This window comes from Rattus norvegicus, chromosome 14 (genome assembly GCF_036323735.1).
Source record: "Rattus norvegicus strain BN/NHsdMcwi chromosome 14, GRCr8, whole genome shotgun sequence".
NCBI classification, from domain to species: Eukaryota; Metazoa; Chordata; class Mammalia; order Rodentia; family Muridae; genus Rattus; species Rattus norvegicus.
Genome location: NC_086032.1, coordinates 73829071 through 73844505, shown reverse-complemented (window position 1 = coordinate 73844505; position 15435 = coordinate 73829071). Strand labels below are relative to the sequence as shown.

General features: G+C 38.6%; 1 long non-coding RNA gene across 2 annotated transcripts in view; it reads right to left on the bottom strand.

The window, feature by feature from the left end:
- The window catches only part of LOC102550787 (uncharacterized), an 80751-nt gene extending 66947 nt beyond the window's left edge, over nt 1–13804 (bottom strand). For both annotated transcript variants that reach the window (XR_005493316.2, XR_010057549.1), the window contains exon 1: nt 9988–13804. This is a non-coding gene — a long non-coding RNA (uncharacterized LOC102550787). The remainder of the gene's footprint in view (nt 1–9987) is intronic.
- Nucleotides 13805–15435: the final 1631 nt, after the last annotated feature.

The following is a 15435-nucleotide window of genomic DNA, read 5'->3' as shown; positions in this document are numbered from 1 at the left end:
GATAGAAGCCAGGAGGTGTTTGTCCAAGGAAATGGGTGAAAGGCCAGACGCTATCACCCAGTTGGGTAATGTTGTGCTTTTGTGTATTTCTCACCGAAGTGAATGTTTACAAGGTTACATGAACATTCTTGAAAGCGGGTGTTTGAAAGAACAACAGGCCATCATGATAGTGAACATAAGATAAGACAGTTCCGTCCACAGCCCTTCTCTGGTTGGGATTTGTTATCTAGAAATGGTAGATCCCTGGGAGTATAGAGATTCAGTGGGGACATGAGGATGAAAGACTTGGCTCTTGTGAATGCAGTGAAGAGATAGACATCCAGGGTGTGGCTGGGTCTGTGAGACCCTCCACAACAGCTAGAGGCTCTGATCTAACAGGACTCAGCTACCTCTTCATAATGAATGATGGTCAGCAAGAAACTTTAGTTTAAGGCATAAAAAATATTGCAGAATAAGCTTCAGGTCTGACTGGCCTTGGACCACCATCATGTAACCCACCAAGAAGTTGCAAACCCCTAGGAGAAGCTTTCATTAGCTTAAGTAGTTCTTACCCATATTGTTGTGTCTACCCATGTGTCATAAAGAATTTAATAAGTAAAACTGGTCCATGAACCCAGCATCATCATTTTTACCCCACTGTGTGTTGTCTTGCAAGTGACAAGTGTCTTTCAGTGGCTTGAATATAAGGATATTTTATGGACAATAGGAATTATTGTGTCAAAATTCCAAGATTCTGTAGCAAACACTAGGACCTGGGATCCATGATTCTCTGAAAAATACTTTTCTTCCTCAAGTCTTTCATTTACAGGTACCTTGTCTGGAATGTAACAACTAGGTGCCACATACTGATATTTTAATAACATAGAGAACTAAGATCTCACAAAATGGAATGGACCTGGGAAATTTTACCACCTCATAAGATCAACCTATGCTAGCACAGGTTAACCCCATTATCACATGACACTGTAAACCCACTATGATATAAATCCCATAAACTGGTAGTGTACATTGTTGTACGACGAACATAATATTTGATGGTGACAGGCTTCTAGCACAGTGCTAACTACCTTTCATTATTGGTGCCTATCCTCTTGCTTAGTTTTTTTTAAGTTAACTGGGCTAGCATGTGCATACATGTGCGCATGCGCATGCGAGCACACACGCGCACGCACACACGCACACACACACACACACACACACACACACACACACACACACACACAGTTAAGTTAACTGTAAACCAGCACTTGGCATTTTCCCAAGGACTGCTCCAGAGTTGGAAATGTCATAGAAAATGATGGCTCCATGCCTGCTGTGGTCCTTAACACCCTCCCAGCTCCCCGCCCCAATCAGAGAATCAGACAGTGTTGCCAGTGATTCTGACTTTGTGTAGCTTAGACTTGTATTCATATTTCTGCCTTAGATTTTTCACACAGATAAATTGAAAAGGGGAAACCATGTAAACAGAGACAGAAAGGGAATTCCACTGTCTGCCTATGCAGTTTCTTTTTGTATTAAACTGTTGTTTCAAAGGGGTAACCTTTTTAACTATAAGTTTATACATTAACAAATTAAATTTAATTTGTGATTAAAGAAGACATGTGAACTTAGTGTTACCTAAGCATGCATGGTTTTGTATGCACCAGTAGTAGAGTGACACCCACCCATCAGGTACTTGTTGACTCACCCAGATAAACTTCCTCTCCTGAAAACTCAAGTTTTAAATTTTTCTGCCATAATTTCATCGTACCTTTTATAGGATTGGATAAGTTTAGATGCACAAATATCCATGTCATACAATAACTGGCTATGTTTTTTTGCAGCAACATACTACATAAACCTGTATCCAAGGAGTCTCAGGATGTATCATACAACCTAGGTTTGTGTAAACTGTACATCCAAGCATATATGACTCTTTCTACATACCTTAGAGTGATGCTAGAATCATATATGCTACTTTCTGGTTTTTAACTAATGTTTCATCCCTTTCCTCAACCATGAACAGTATAGACTATGTTCACTGTATATGTTTTGCCTAGCAGTCTGTTGGAGATACAGTTGAAAGCTGGTGGTGTCTCCTATACTCTTGTATATCTACATATTCCTATAATATATGGGACATTATATATGCAAGGCTCAGGTACATAGTAGACAGCAAGGGAATGTTTTTAGAATAACTACTTTACATAATACAGAGTGATTTATCTATTATTTCACTTATCTGTGAAGGCTCAGAAATGAAGAACATACAGAAATGTTCTCTAGTGATAACCACTCTATTTTTAGAAACAAAGACTTACCAATGCAATGACTCTTACAGAATTCATTAAGGAGGCTCTCTATATATATGTGTATATACATATATAGATATATACATATATATGTATATATAAAGTATATTAAGTATAATAAAGTATATTGAATATATACACACAGAAATATGCATATACGTGTGTGTGTGTGTGTGTGTGTGTGTGTGTGTGTGTGTGTTTATGTCAACATGAAGAAAAAACACATGATCTCTGTCTTTCCAAGTTTGGCATATTTTGTTTAATATGATAATCTCTAATCCATCCTGAAACAATTTATCAGTGAATTTATGAGTGAATATCACTTTACCCTTTTCTTCCTAATGTCCCATATTTTGTCCAAGACTGAGCTGGGAAACAAAACTGAGGAGGTCAGTGCTGGGGAGGCCAGTGACCATAACTGTCAGGATATCTAACATTTAAGTGTGTCAACCAACCTGTGCACATCTCGGACTTCCAGAAACCAGCTTTGAAAATTTAGCTTCAACTTTCTGAACCTGCTGTTCTCCAGACTGTTTACCTAGCCTCTTCTCTGTAAGTCCTCCCACCACAATTTCATGCTTTTCTTATGATAACAACTAGATCTCATGTAAGAAAGCATAAAGGCAAACTCATTTCTGCTAATCTGGGAAGGACTTATTGATAGCAGCCCAGGAGCAGGTACTCCCTGCCCTCCACTTAGGACATGCATTGGAGACTGACCATTTGCCACTGCTTATTTGCTGAGAACAAAATCCAAGTAACCCTGATGGAAATCATAAGGTAATGGCACCCAGAGGTACCTTTAAGTCAATGGCAGATAACAGTTGGAAGATACATAGCCTAGTTGCTTCATCTGAGGGAAAACATTTGTGATCTATTTGACATTTCCTCCCTGGGTCCCCTAAGTGATTGAGCTCTGATATTCATGGCACTAAACTGCGCAAGCTTCCTTGGTTTCTGCACCATCCCCACATCTCCTCATGCCTATACTAGCTCTCTCCATGCCCCCTCTAACGTAAACTACAGGACTTCGAATTCTTTTTTCAGGGTCCCTATATAGGGCCTACTTTGTTAGTGAGCATTTTCATATTTAAAGCAGGTAACTAGACCAACTCAAGAGACAAACCAGAAATGTGGGATTTGCACGTATAATATATTCGTGTAAAAGAGAGAAATCTCAACAAGAAGTCTCTAGCAGCATTTTTTTTCTTTTTAAGGAGTGAGTCTACCTTATAGGAAAGCTAAAGAGAGATTGCTTAGAACCAGATGCTGGAATCCTGGATCCTAATGCTGGTTTGCCCACTATACATTGTTTAACCTTGTCTTTTCCCCTCTCCAATTCTCCATTTTTCTTTGCTGGAAGTATAACAAGATTGTATTATTTAATCTTTGTGTCCCAATCTCCATGAACCCACAGTAGGGAGTAAAGTCCATGGAATCCCTTTTAAGGTATGTTCCACAAGTTATTAATACAAACAAGCAACATTGACATAGCACTGGCCCCGTAATGAAGGACTGTTTAATTAGGCACATGACATGATCCAATCTGTCTAGACATGTTCTCTTTTTCCCTGGGATGCCTTTAGCCACACTTTTTCTGACACTGTGACAAGGTAGTCTTTGGCTGCAGACAGCAATTTTGTTGGGCAGGTCTAACACGGTAGAGTCAGCTGTGGAACTTTCTTTAGTTTTAGTGCTATTTGTCTTTCCAAATAGAACCAACATTAACCCAAGAAGTAGCTCGAGAGGCAGTTGGTAAAATAGTGACCAAAAAATTGTGCCTGTGGAAGCCTTCATGACTGAGGTCCACCATTATTAGTGAGGATTTTAGTTGATGCTCCTATCTCTTACCTCTTGCCTTAGAGGAAAGAAGATTCCACATTGAAAACACACTTACAAGTCATATAAATAAGCACCTTAGCCACCAAACCAATACAGTATTCCCTCTCTAGAATTCTGACCACTAGTCTCACAACAGAGAAGGCTATTTCTTAATATCAGATTCCTCAGTTAGATATCAGTATGGTGCCAACTTTGAGATGATAGTAAATCCCTTCCTACCCTAATGTACTGGGTTTAAGAATCTACAGTCTGTAGAAGAAATCAGAATACACAACTGGAGAACATTTTCAGAGTATGGTCTGACCATTTTTGTGCCATTTGTGCCATTTGTTGAAATGGTATGCAAAGAGAAAACCAATATACATATAGTGTGTGTGAGTGTGTGTGTGTGTGTGTGTGTGTGTGTGTGTGTGTGTGTGTCATCAGGCAATGTAATTTTACATTTTTATTGCTATCAAACAGCCACAAAGAAAGTTTAATGTGTTACTAACTGATTTAGAATGCAACTAATAGTGGATTATATGCAAGGTCATTCCTCAATCAAAATTAGGTTTATCCTCCGATTCCCATCATCCATCTAAGAGGAGTAGGTGGAGATGGCTTTAGATTCTCCTTGTCAGTTTCATCTTCCACTCATTTAGTAGTCACTCCACATCCCCCAGTGTCAAGGAGAAAGGGTCGTAAAGAGAAGGTAAGTAGGTAGTTCCACTTGGGTTGCTATCTTCTTGCTCTCTGGGCATGGACCAATGATAGTTATTCTTTTGAAACTTCCTTCTGGGGCCCTCCAAATCAGGCTTGTGTGAAAGTCCACATTCCCCATTCTAGATTCCACAAGTGTGACTTCCATGGACATTGTATCATTTGAGTACTGGAGGACTTTCAGTAAACACTCTCAGAGGAGACTTGAAATGACTAGAGGTTGACCATGGCATCATTTGCACTATAAAATTCTCTCTGCTTCTTCCTTCTCTGTTGGTCACTTCCCATATACTGCTCTTAAATCCTTTTGGGTTGCCTGTCTAACTTTTTGGTATCTATCTACCAGGAATAGAGTTGAGCCTTGTGGATGGTCTTATGCTAAATTTGGGAAGTATATGTTGAATTATTAAGAAACATGGTGCTGCAAAGTTTCACTCTTGACAAGGAAAAGGATTGTGATTGAGATGCAGGATAAAAATGCTCTCCAAAGGAAATGCTACTGTTTCCTACGCTTAAAAAGCATATCACAAAGAAAGCTCCAGAACCATGTATCATCCCCAGTTTATTCCACCATATAAGAAACCAAGTCATCTCTTTATCAACAAGGGGTCTATTCCAAGCTCCTCAATGGATTCCTGTAGTTACACACAGTACCAAACTCTACATATATCAGCACTTTTTCTTTCATGCACGTCCCAACAGTAAAATTTAATTTGTAAATTTAACATTAACAAGTAGAGAACAGTAACAGTGAGAGAATACAATCATATAATAATTCTATAGTGATACTCATACAGGGGAGCTGGGGAGATGACTCAGTGGGTAAAGTGTTTGCTATATAAGCATGAAGCTTCAATGCAGATTCCCTGCACTCACAACAAAAGCCAAGAGTGCCAGCTCCTTTAATCTGGGCACTGGTAAACTGAGATAGGAGGATCCTGGGGCTTGCTGGAAAGCTGGTTTTGCCAAATCAGTGAGCTGCAAGTTCAGTAAAAGGCCATGTCTCAAATTTTTAAAGAAAAAATTAAAGAGGACAATGATGAAGGAAGACCCAGAGACTGAACTCCAGCCTCTACATGTGTGTGCACTCACAAAAACATATACACACGACACTGAAACAGTCATATGATTATGTTCTCCTCTTCTCTATCCCTCCTTCCTACCTCTCTCTTCTCTATCTCTATCTTTCCATCTCCCTAAATTTCTTTCTGTACTTTCACTGTTTCTATTATAGGAAGAAATTTATATTTTTTCTTTCACATATCCCTTTTGCCAGACTCACGATTCTTGTTCTTTGGGGTCATTATTGAGTTTCGTAGAGGCTACTTTAACATCATTGTTCTACTTAACTCAAAGTGGCTATTAGAGAATGTGTAACTATTTACTCGGTACACTGGGCAAAGGAATGATTGGAGTCCTGGCTGGGATGGAGGGGCAGTGTGATCAGTCATCCTAAACTACTCAGAAAACCTGATGAATTTCTTCTTTCTTAAATTTTTATTTTAAGTTTTTGAGATATGGCAGACCATAAATATTTAAAACCTAAGAAAATTGTAGATAAAAAAAGTTGCTCTCATTCTAATCTTAAACAATTATTTTATGAGCCGACTACAATAAAGTCCCCAAGCCACTCACAGGTAGCACTGAAAGAATTACTAATATTATATATGGATTAATTACTTTTAAAATATTAGCAAATAAATTCTAGCTCTATAATAAAAAGATAATGAATTATGAGTGACATAAATCTATCCGAGTAGTGTGTGGCTGCTTTCACATTCAGGAGTCCAGTGGGAAGTATTTTGTCCAAGAGTGAGAACAGAAAAATAATATGCATCTACTTATAATATGAATTAATTTTAATAAAATATTTAAAACAATTCAGTAGGAAAACTGTCGAGTAAAGTATAATAAAATAACAGAATATTCATAAGGGTAGAGATATCTAAACCCTCTTTCTCCGTGTAAAACTGTTTCACATAAATTACAGACAGAAGGTAAAAGAAACTGTAAAGCAAAGGAGGGCATTCTAATGACACTGGCCTAGTCGAACTGTCTGGAAATGATCTTGAAGCTATCAATGATAAAATCAAGTGTGTGTGTTTGTCTGTGTTTGTGTGTGTGTAAATTAGTCTTCACTAAAATGTATCACTTATCAAAAGATAAAATGACAAATTGAGGTTGTGTGGTTGAAAGCACACTTAAAGGGGACCCATTTTCTGATCCCAGCACCTACACCAGAGAGCTAACTACAACCTGAAACTTGAGTTCTAGAGGGTTCATCTGATGCTAGCCTCTAGTTCCTGAATGCGTGTGCATAGAACACTCACAGATAAATACAAAATAAAAAGAATCTTAAAGAGAAAAAGAATACTTTCAACAATAAAAATGAGAACTCAAACCCTGAAATCGTAGGAAACTATTTTCATTATAAGTATGAGAGAAAGTGATGAAAAATACAAAATTAACAGCTCTACTTCAAAGGTGAAGGTTAAAAAAAAGGAGCAAATGAATGGTCTTCTCACACAGATAGATCTGTGAGTGGACAACAGCACATGGCCCTGTTCATGTTTTTCTCTTGCTTAATGAATAAGAAGATGACAGAACTGAAGCTGAGAAAGTTTTCTTTCTCTTTTCTATTTCTGAAACTGTAATCATCTCTCTGGCTTCCATTTTGCTCTAATGGACTGTGGAATTCCTTCTGAACCCTTTACACTTGAAGTTCAGAGTCTTTAGACAACACAGGGAATGCCTTCTACCTAAATGAAGGCAGCTCCATTTGAAGGTGATTTCTTTAAAGACAATGTCTTGTTCTAAATCATTTCTTTCAAATTTTCTTACCCAATTAACTAGAACATTCCTCCAGGAATCAGCTCAGCCAAAATTGCCATTGCTGTGCCTGCTCTGGCCAACATACACACTTAATTTCAGTAAGAGGAAGCTGTCCAAGGCTCTGTGAACTTAAAGGAGCTGGTACCAAGATGAGTCAAGCAGTGAGATTTACAACAGACTCAACCTCAGAGGGCCTTTCCTGAGCTCATGCCATTCAGCACTGAGTGAGGTTGTTTCTCATTAGTGTTGCCAGCTGAGAGGCTCACACAAAATTATTACATACTGTTCATCCTACTCTAAGAATATATCCATTTCTTGGACTTAAAATAGACTCCAGACTCCTGGGCTAAACTGCTGTTGTTTGATGTATTCTCCAATCACATTCTTCTAGCTCTGCCAAACTGAAATATTTCTTCTGTCTCTGAAGCTATTATAGCCAATTAGTTCATCGGGGTGACATATATACATATAACTCTTTTTATTGGAGTTAAATTTGAAGATGAGAAACCACTACAAATGCAAGGAAATAAAATCTGTTCATAGAAATGTTAGAACTGGAAAAAGGGTTATTGCTCCATTCAGCACAGTTCCTGAACCCAACATTATTGGCTTTCTCATTTATTCAATAACAATTTCCTACTGCAGCTCCTTGCACAACAGTGTACTTTGTGCAAGGAAGATAAAGTCCCTTCCCTAAATAGCACAGAAGTATTGAAAAACTAACAAATCAATGAGCATATAATATATATATATACATATATATGTATATATATATATATATATATATATAACCAATAATAGTATGCTACATGAGCCTAGTTTCTAAAAGGAGCACATTGTGTTTGAGAATGTAAAAGGCTCTCCAGTCTGCTCTCCAGCTAATAAGGAAATGGCTTAAAATGAACTGTTCTTTGACTGGACCCTCCTAGAGGGCTGCTTAGAGGTTGGCCAGTCAGAATTGGAAGGGACTTTTCATATGAAGGAAGAACATATGTGCACAGAGGCTTTAAATCAGAAGACATTAGACTGCATTTGAGGAACTGTGAGAAAATATCCGGCTCCTGCAGTATCACAAATAGCAAACCCTCTGCCAGAGAGTTGACAGTTACTGTGAGAAATGCTTTAGAAAGAAAGCAGTTTGGAAGGACACAGAAGAAAGAATGAAGTGTCAGAAAACATCCTCCCACAATGTTGAAACATGACATGTGCAAAACAGTAACAATCTTTCCCAGGAGTCACAAGAGAGAACACGCAGTACTATTCATAATCCGTACTTTATTGTCACATTACTTTCAGCAAGCAAAAACATTTTACCAGTTCAAATGTTTCTAGAGGTAAAATTGTCTATTAATCAGTATATTTGAAAATCATTCTTCACAATTCATGTAACATTCTAACTTAAATACCTAAAGAGTTTGAAAATAGCGCTCAGTGGAAATGAGCACTGTGCATCAGTAACAGGCATAATAATAGAGCTGAGAGGAGGGTTGGTGGGTGGTATCCATGGCAGAAGCAACTCAGAAGCTAACAGTAGTGCCTGGCATAATAGCATCAGTATCGGTAATGAGCTTAATGTATCAAGCAGAACATAGTTTTGACTCGATACCTCTGGAGGATACAATTCCAGGACTATTCATTGACAGCAGCCATTCTTGTCCATAGTCATGTACTTGATTGTTGGATACGGTGGGGGACAGGGAAGAGCAACCAAATCACAGATGCCCAAAGGTAAAGAAACATTGACACACAGTATTTAATGCTTAGCTTTTGAAGTATCTCTATAAATTTCCCAAATTCTTTCTACCACAGAGTATCCAGCATGGCCCTGTCATGCTCACGATGCACTTTTCTATTCTGTATTAGGTGAGCTCACAGAGATTTATGTTTTCATCTGACACTTGCCTCTTTAAGACATTGATTCATGTTTGAGCTATGAAGACATCTCCAGCACTCTACGGACTGCTTAAATCATAGTGAAAATTCAGTTCCCAGATGCTGCAAGTCTTCTTGAACTTTCTATCCCTCTATAAAATTTAAATAATGATAAGCTCTGCTACTACATACCTTCAAAGATTTGGTACTGGTCAATGACTCTTATTTTCCTAGATAAATAATGAAATGATGATCATCTGAAAATTAATGTTGCCCTAGTGTTTAATCACTTAGTTCTTCTTATATGGATTTCGGTAAAGGAATTCCATGATTTGGAAATTTTCCCAGTGATTTTGAAAATCACAAGAAATTATTTTGAAAGACAGAGACATTCAACTCAAGTAAAAAAGAGCCTAAGGAGGATAAAGCACTCTTGGTTGTTTGTACGTACCCATCAAAAGACTTCTAGATTGGTAAGGGGGGTCCAAAGTTTAAAGGTGAACTTTCTGCCAAGAGACAAAGCAAAGGTGGTAATTCCTATAGGAAAGATGCCAGTGAGGGATTGCAGGGCCAGCAGGGGACTTGCCATTCTTCCAGCCAAATACATTCATAAGTGAGGTAGCAGGCATTCAAGAGACATTGTGGTATGAGGTCTGCAGCTTTATGCATTCATCTAAGCAATGGGATGACCATTCTGACATCATAGAAGGACAGGAACGACAGGGACAAGTCAGCTCCTGGAGAGGCAAGGCCCATGGCAGGGAGAACACTAAGAGGTGCTCAGCCATTGCTCGCTTCATGAATCCTTTCCATCATTCAGGTGCTATAATAGAGACACCGAAACAGGTAACTGCAGGGCCAGTGTTAGTTCAGGAGGGAGAGATACATCATATAAATGCATGCTCACACTTTGACTTGATAAATTCACTTGACAAAGCAAATACCTGAAATGAGCTAATTACTCGCTATATAAGCCTCTAACCATCTAAATAACTCTGTGTGTCTATGTGTATGTGTGAATTTATTGTATATTATAACACACTCTAATAGTGAGCAAAAGGGAACACATTCTAGATAGTTTTGCATAAAGAATTTAACACACAAACCTAATTACAATGTTAATTAGAAAACTGAATAACTACAGAGAGAATATTAAGCCTCCTCAAAGACCAACACAGTGATACTACAACATCAAGGAAAGGTATTGTGATGAGTACACTAGATCCAGGTAGTGTAATGACAGCAAGGAAGGGGTGTAAACAGCAGAAACAGGATTCACAGGGTGATGGCACATCAAGGGCTAAGATGGTGGGGAAATGGTTGCATACACTTAACTTTTCTCTTCTTGAAGCCTTGAGTCTGCACCCAGCATCATACAAACCCAAGCATATGATACAGGAAGTTTGATCACTGATGTTTACTAGAAGGAATTGAGTCTCCTGTAATTAGAGCACTTTCCCAGAATCAGTTACTATTTATCAGAAAGAATATTTAAACCAGAGTATCTAATGCAGATGAAGTCTTCTCTACCATTATTCTTAATTGAGAAAGAACTGGCCTTAGTAAACACTGAAGAAAGGAACTAAAACGATTATAGAGGAACCATTTAAGGCAAACTAGAGAAAAAAGAGGTGAGGAGAAACAGTTGTATGCTGGCACACATGGAACAATTTTAAAAACAGAAAGTGACTGAGATGCCAACAAAAATCCTTTTCAAATTCTCCCTTTGCAAGAGCAATTCCACTTGTACTTTGATCTTTGACCTGGACCCATACAATTAATTCCACATCATATTGCTGCATACTGCTCTCCAAGGAGAATCGAGTTTACACTTCCCCCCGATCCAAACCATAACAGTACTTAATTAGGTGATAATTTATGTAGTACTTAGCATGAACTTTTGGCACATGCTGAAAAGGGCTGTACAAGTGTACATGTGTTATCACCTGACTGCATCAAGAAACCGGGCCTGGGCATTGGCTAGGTGTCTTGGGCTTTACAAGGTATCAAATGACTTTTATAACCCTGTAGTACCTAGATTTCTAGTAGGCAAGACTGTCTCCAGTGTGTACTAATATACTGAATATTATGCCCATACTCACTTAAAACATTGATTCAAAACAAGGAGCTGGAAAATCAGAGAAACAGATGTTGGATGAACAGAAGGCCTTCTTTGGGTCTATCATGCAACCTCAAGGAAATACTTAACATGGAATGGAGCATTCAAATAATTGAGGGCAAATAAACAGAGTGGGGACAAGGTGTTGGAAACCCCACCACACCCTAGCCTCGTGGAGACTAACCCAGGAAATGGTTCTCTTCCAGTTGCCATATGAGATCTTAAAAGGTCATGGTTAAATATCCTCAAACTGCCAGATATGCTCATTTAAATAACATACAGAGTCGAGGGTAGGAAACTCTACAGTGTGATGCCTGGATTGCAAACAATAGCGTTCCAGTCCTACAGAAAGGACTGGGAGCTCTGTCTTAAGCTGCTCCCATTCTAACATTCTTAATCACAAGAGGAAGAGGGCATAATATAAGAGCTACTCCCTCTCTGAGCATCAACAAGTTGTTCCAGGCCCAGAGCCCAAAACTGACAAAACAAAGAGGTTTCTATCTTAGGAAATAGAAAATGGAAGAGAAACTACAAAAGTGATCCCTACTCTGTGTCAGTGTGATTTATCACACAACATACAGCTCTTCCCAGGATGAGTGATGTTTGCATAGTGCTTTGCCTTTGAACTGATGTTCTAACTAGGCAGTGGTCTACCTTCATGGTTTGCCCACTTGATTTGTTTCATGAGACTATGTTGGTTCTTAAGAACTTCAGCTTGAGGGCTGTCCCTTGCTCTGTTCATGCTTGGCAATGCAAGTAATGTCACCACACATTGAAGGTGGCTTCCATGATCAGTAAATGCTGCCTGAGGCCTCCAGAAATGAACACGCAATATGCTGTGTAAGAATATTACTGAGAACATGTCAAAAAAGTACATGTTGTGGTGGTTTGAATATGCTTAGCCCAGGGAGTGGCACTATTAACATCTGTGGACTTTTTGGAGTAGGTATGGTCTTGTTGGACGAAGTATGTCACTGAGGAGGTTGGCTTTGAGACCCTCCTCCTAGCTACTTGGAAGACAACCTTCTCCTGGCTGCCTTGAGATCAAGAGCTCCTTCTCCAGCACCATGTCTTCAGACCAATTTCGATCATGAACACTGACACAAAAATACTCAATAAAAATATCTCACAAACTGAATCTAGGAATACATCAGAAACATCATTCCCCCACTATCAAACAGCTTTATCACAGGGATTTAGGGAGGGTACAATATAGGAAAAACATCAACATAATCCACTATATAAAAACTGAAAGAAAAAATACATAATCCTCTCATTAGATGCTGAAAAAGCCTTCAACAAAATCTAACACTCCATTTTAAAAGTCTTGGACATACCAAGGATTTGAGGCACATATCTAAACATAATAAAAGCAATATTCAGCAAGCTAATAGCCAGTATCAAATTAGATGGAGAGAAACCTGATGCAATCCCACTAAAATCAGGGACAAGACAAGGCTGCCCACTCTCTTCCTATCTATTCAATATAGTGCTTGAAGTTCTAGCTAGACCAATAAGGCAACAAAAGGAGATTGGGGGATACAAATTAGAAAGGAAGAAGTCAAAATTCTACCAGAGATTTCCTACAGCTGACAAACATATTCATCAAAGTCACTGGATACCAAATTAACTCAAAGGAATCAGTACCCTTCCTTTATACAAATGACAAATAGGCAGAGAAAGATATTAGGGAAACAACACCCTTTATAATAGCCATAAATAATACAGAATATCTTGGTGTAACTCTAACTAAGCCAGGGAAAGATTTGTATGACAAGAACTTCAGTTCCCTGAAGTAGAAGAATGCAAATATATTCATATTTATCACCCAGCACAAAACTCAAGTCCAAGTGGCTCATGGACCTTGACATAAAACAAGATACATTAAATCTCATAGAAGAGAAAGCAGAAAATAGCCTTGAACATATTGGCATAGGAGATTATTTCCTGGACAAAACACCAATGGCTCAGGCTCTAAGATCAACACTTAAATAGGATCTCATGAAACAAAAAGCTTCTGTAAGGCAAAGAACACTGTCAAAAGGACAAAACAGCAGCCAACAAATTGGGAAAAGCTCTTCACTAATCTTGCATCTGACAGAGGGCTATTATCCAAAATATATACAGAACTCAAGCAGATAGATTCCAATAAATCAAATAACCCAATTAAAAAAGAGGAATCTCAAATGGCTGCAAAGCACAAAAAAAAAAAAAAAAAAAAAAAAAAAAAAAAGGCTGTTCCCTGATCCTTGGTCATCAGGGAAATGCAAACCAAAATGACCCTGAGGTTCCGTCTTATACCAATCAGAATAGCTGAGAACAAAACAAAAGTGATCTCGAGGGACAGCACAGGCTGGGGAGGATGTAGAGAAAGAGAACACTACTCCATTGCTGGTGGCATTGCAAACATACAACCCCTCTGGAAATCCATCTCACATCTTCTCAAAAAACTGAAAATAATTCTTCCTGAAGACTCAGATATTCCTCTCCTGGGAATATACCCAAAGGATGCTCGAGAATATCACAAGGACATGTGCTTGACTATGCTCATCCAGCTTAATTCATAATAATGAGAAATTGGAAACAATCCAGATGTCTCTCAACTGAAGAATTAATACAGAAAATATGCTTTATTTATACAATGGAATACTATTCTTTCAACTTTTTAAAGCAAAGACATCATGAATTTTGTGGGCAGATGGATGGAACTAGAAAAATAACATCCTGAGTGAGATAGACCAGACCTAAAAGAATATGCATGGTGTGTCTTCACTGATTAGTGGATATTAGCCATAAACACAGAATGCCCATCTTACATCCACCCAAAGATGTTAAACAAGAAGCAAGGCTCAAGCAAAGATGCTTGGATCACACTTAGATTGGAGAACAAAAGATCATAAAGGCATCAACGGAAGGAGAAGGCCTTGGTCCTGCCAAGGCTCGACTCCCACAGTGTAGGAGAATGTCAGGGCAGGGAGGCAGGAAGGGGTGGGTGGATGGGTGGGTGAACACCCTCATAGAAGAAGAGGGGTTGGGATAGGGGGTTTATGGATGGCAAACTGGGAAAGGAAATAACATTTGAAATGTTAATAAATAAAAACACATCCAATAAAAAACAGGAAAAATTGATATGCTAAGGGATCTTATTATATTTTAAAATAAATTCTATTTCTGGAAATCAACCTATATAGCCTTTTCCCCAAGTTTCCATAAAAGCCGAACATCTTACTTGTGTATTCAGACAAGATTTATTAACACTGGATTTTAGGTACTTGTTTATATCTCAAAATAATATTTTGTAAGGAAGTAGTTGCTGTTCATTAGCATACTCTGAAGTATGTCATGAATAATTTAAACTACAGTTGTCAAATGAAATGAAAAAAATTAAAAAGAGGTAGACTGAAAAGGGGTACTGGGGGTAGGGTATGTAGGAGCAGGAGCAGGTATGCTGAGACACAGGAGAGAAACCCAGAAGGCTGGGAGAATGAATGGAAATCTGCAGATGCTGCGGATTCAGGAATCTTGAGGACATCCCAGAAACCTGAAATGGATGAGGCTCCCAGGAGTCAATGTGGGCGACCTTAGCCAAGATGTTGAACAATGGGGACATGGAAACCAAAGAGGCAACTTCCTGTAGTTAGGCAGGGCGCCTAATGGAAGGATAAGGAAACTGACCCACCCTCAAAACTTCCAACCCAAAATTTGTCCTGTCTAGAAGAAATGCAGGAACAAAGATGAAGCAGAGACTTTAAGAAATGGCCTGCCAATAACCAGCCTAAC